At 36.4% G+C, this 4,615-nt stretch overlaps 1 pseudogene; it reads right to left on the bottom strand.

Annotated features, from left to right (window-relative positions):
- Positions 1 to 3,330: 3,330 nt before the first annotated feature.
- On the bottom strand, positions 3,331 to 3,449 carry LOC149529694 (5S ribosomal RNA; annotated as a pseudogene).
- Between the last annotated feature and the right edge of the window lie 1,166 nt (positions 3,450 to 4,615).

The following is a 4,615-nucleotide window of genomic DNA, read 5'->3' as shown; positions in this document are numbered from 1 at the left end:
ATGTACCTTAAAGTTAGTGAATGCATCATAATGCACCTCATCTAGGACACACATTATCGAGCACTCAAAATGCACAAGCATGTAAAGAGCACTTTGACATTAAGAACACACCTCATACGACACTCAAAAGGCTCCAATAGGAAGAAAGGCACAAGTTTCTATACAAATAATGTCTCCTAATGAATCCAAACATGTGTTTCTAAAAAAAATTCTCCTAATGAAGCGATGTGGAAAATTTTGAGAAGAATGGAGATGTTGGTCAAAAGTTGCAACCCTCGAAAGTTCTTGAATTGATTTTCCAATCTTATAAGCACTTTGTCATTATTAGAATCAATTATTATAGAAAAGGTTTCATCCATATGGAGAATACTTTTTTGAGGAACATCATTTTATGGTCATGTTAGTTATTTCTTGTCTAGCACTTAGAACATACCTTATCAAGCACTTAGAATGAATGAGCAAGTAAAAAACACTTTGGTATTAAGAATGTGCTTCATCTAGAACTTAGAAGGCACCAACAAGAAGAAAGATACAAGTGCCTATCCAAGGTTGGGAATGAGTCATTGACTCTTCAATATTCCAAGGTTGGGGCAATAACTCCATTGCACCTAAGAGATGAGAAGTAGGCTCGAGGTCCCAAAATGAACTTAAATTGGGGTATGAAATAGAGAATGGGGAAACATGACTGAAAATGGGCCTTGAGAATCAAAATCATAGTGTGAATATAACAATGATAGAACCAAAGGCTTTGAAAAGTAAGAAAAGGGTGCAACACAGGGACTTCCCAAGAAGTCACCCATCCTAGTACTACTCCAGTGCAAGTGTGCTTAACTATAGAGTTTTGATGGGATACAATACACTAACACAGGTATGATGAAACCCAACATCAAACCCTCTTTTCCTGACCTTAGCACATGCATTAGAATGTATGTTATCTAGGATGCACCTTGTTTAGTACTTAGAATGTGCCTTATAAGGCACTATTAATGCATGAGGAAGTGAAAAGAGCTCTAGAATTAGGAATGTACCTTATCTAGTACTCAGAAGTCATTATTAGGAAGACAAGCATAGATGTCCATCCAATGCTCAATGAGCATCATTAAGTTTTTAATGTTGTAAGGCACTATAAATATAGGAGGAAGTAAAAAAAGCTCCAAAATTAGGAATGTGCCTTATTCAATACTCAAAAGATAGTGTTAGGAAGAATATCACAAATGTCCATCCAATACTAAAAGTGCGTCAGTAACTTTTTAGTGTTGCAGGTAAGAGATTGCACTTTTCAACTCTTGCAAGATGAGAAATAGACTCGAGGGACCTGCAATGGATTCAAGGATGGAATTGAGTTTCAAGATGAAAATGGGGAGCAAGATCAAAAGGGAGGATACATGATTGAAAAGGGGTTCTGAGAAATAAAACTCCAGCTTAAGTAATATGATGCCCAAACCAAAGACTAAAAAAGGGTGCAACATCAAGACTTCTTGAGAGGTCACCCATCCCAGTACTACTCCAACCCAAGTGTACTTAACTATGGAGTTCTGATAGGATTTGATGCACTAACATTGGTATGATCGCATATAACAACAAACCCTCTTTCACAAACCTTAGTGCATGCGTTAGAATGCATGTTATCTAGGATGGACCTTATCAAGCATTCAGAACATGCATTATAAGGCACTATCAATCACTAGGAATTAAAAAGAGCTCTAGAATTAAGAATGTGCCTTATTTAGTACTTAGAAGGCAGTATTAGGAAGATGAGCACAAATGTCCATCCAACACTCAAAGTGCATCTATAACTTTTTAATATTGTAAGTTTGAGATGCTACTTTCCAACACCCACAAGATGATAAATAGAATCGAGGGACCTAAAATGGACTCGAGGATTGAATTGAGTTTCAGGATGGAAAATGGGGAGAAAGACCAAAAGTGAGGATGCATGATTGAAAAGGGGTTCTTAAAAATGAAAATCCAATGCAAATAATACAATTCCTAGAGAAAAGACTTAAAAAGGGTGCAACATCGAGACTTCTCGATAGGTCACCCATTCCAGTACTACTCTAGCCTAATCACGCTTAACTATAAGGTTCTAATGGGATCTAGTGCACTAACGCTAGTTTTCTCACACCCAACATCTAACTTAGAAAGTGGCAATAGTAAGAATGACATGAGTTTCTATACAAACAACTTCTCCTAATGAGGCCAAACACAAGTTTCTAAAAAACAACTTCTCCTAATGAAGCCACATGGAAAATTTCAAGAAGAATAGACATGTGATTCAAAAGTTATGACTCTCAGAAGTTCTTGAATCAATTTCCTAATCTTATAAGCTATTCATCATTATAAAAATCATTTATTATATCAACAATTTCAGCCATATTGAGAATACTTTTACGTGGAATGTCATTTTATGGTGATGTTTATTATCTATTATCTAGTACTTAGAACTTACCTTATCAAGCACTTAGAATGAATGAGCAAGTAAAAAGAACTTTGGCATTAGGAATGTGCCTCATCTAGCACTTAGAAGGTTCCAATAGGAGGAAAGAAACAAGTGCCTATCTAGGGCTAGAAATGATTCATTGAATTTTCGCTATTGCAATGTTTGAGGAGCAACTTTGTTACACCTAGGAGAAAAGAAGTGGGCTTGAGGACCCAAAATGGACTTAACCTAGGTTACGAAATAGAGAATGAGGAAGTGTGATTAAAAATGGGCCTTGAGAACCAAAATGACACTATGAATATAAAAATGATAGAACCAAAGGATCTAAAAATTAAGAAAAGGATGCAACACCAGGACTTTGCAGGAGGTTGTCCATTCTAGTACTACTCTGGCCTAAGTGCGATTAACTACAGAGTTCTATTGGGATTCGGTACACTAATGCTAGTATGATCACACCCAACATCAAACCCTCTTGCCTTGACCTTATCACGTGCATTAGAATGCATGTTATCTAATATTCACATTATCTAGCACTTAGAACATGCCTTATAAGGCACTATCAATGCACAAGGAAGTAAAAAAAGCTCTAGAATTAGGAATGTGCTTTATTTGTTACTCCAAAGGTAGTGATAGGAAGACAAGCACAAATGTCCATCCAATAATAGGAGTGTGTAGTTAACTTTTTAATTTTGTAAGTCAAAAATGCCACTTTCAACCACCTGCAAGATGAGAAATAGACTCGTTGGACTCGAAATGGACCTAAGGATGGAATCGAATTTTAAGATGAAAAATGGAGAGCAAGATCAAAATGTAGGATGCATGATTGAAAAGGGGTTTTGAGAAACAAAGTCTAGCATAAGTAATACGAGGCCCAGACCAAAAATTGAAAAAGGGTACAACACTAGGACTTCCCAAGAGGTCACCCATCCCAGTACTACTCCAGCCCAAGCATGGTTAGATGTGGATTTATGATGGAATCTAGTACACTAACACTGGTATGATTGCACCCAACATCTAACTCTTGTTCCCTGAGCTTATTACATGCATTGTAATGCACCTCATCTTAGACACACCTTATCGAGCACTCAAAATACACGAGTGAGTAAAGAGCACTATGACATTAAGAACACACATCATGCAATGCTAAAAAGGCACCAATAGGAAGAAACATATGAGTTTCAATACAAAAAAATTCTTTGAATGATGCTAAATACAAGTTTCTTAAACAAAAACTTCTCCTAATGAAGCCACATAGAAAATTTTAAGAATAGAGATGCAGGTAAAAATTTATGACCCTTGAAAGTTCTTGAATCAATTTTCCAATCTTATAATCTTTTTATCATTATAAGAACCAATTATTATATCAACAATTTCAGCCATATGGTGAACACTTTTTTGAAGAACATTATTTTATGTTCATGTTTAGTATCTTTTATGTAACACTCATAACGTACCTTATCGAGCAATCAAAATGAATGAGCAAGTAAAAATCACTTTGGCATTAAGAATGTGCCTCATCTAGCACTCAAAAGTTGCCAACAGGAAGAAAGACACAAGTGTCTATCTAGGGGTGGGAATGAGTAATTGACATTTCTCTATTGCTAGATTGGTGCAGTAGCTCTATTACACCTGGGAGATGAGAAGTAGGCTCATGGACTTCAAATGGAATTAAATTGGGGTACAAAATAGAGAATAGGGAGGTGTGATTGAAAATGGGCCTTGAGAACAAAAATGGCAGTGTGAATAGAATAATGACAGAACTAGAGGTTCTAAAAAGTAAGAAAAGAGTACAACACTAGGACTTCCTAGGAGGTCACCCATCCCAATACTACTCTGGCCTAAGCATGCTTAACTATGGAGTTCTGATGAAATGTGGTGCACTAACATTGGTATGATCACTTCTAACAATAAACCCTATTGCTCTGACCTTAGTCCATGTATTAGAATGCATGTTATCTAGGATGCACCATATCTAGCCCTTAGAATGTGCCTTATAAGGCACTATTAGTGCACGAGGAAGTAAAAAATCTCCAAAATTAGGAATGTTGCTTATCCAGTACTTAGAAGGCAATGTTATGAAAATGAGCACAAATGTCCATCCAATACTCAAAGTGCATCATTTACTTTTTAACATTGTAAGTCAAAGATGCCACTTTCCAACACCTGCAAGATGAG

This window comes from Cupressus sempervirens, chromosome 11 (genome assembly GCF_028749045.1).
Source record: "Cupressus sempervirens isolate cs-2001-9-10 chromosome 11, ASM2874904v1, whole genome shotgun sequence".
NCBI classification, from domain to species: domain Eukaryota; kingdom Viridiplantae; phylum Streptophyta; class Pinopsida; order Cupressales; family Cupressaceae; genus Cupressus; species Cupressus sempervirens.
Note: the sequence above shows the minus strand (reverse complement) of the source record. Positions and strands in the feature narration are given on the sequence as shown.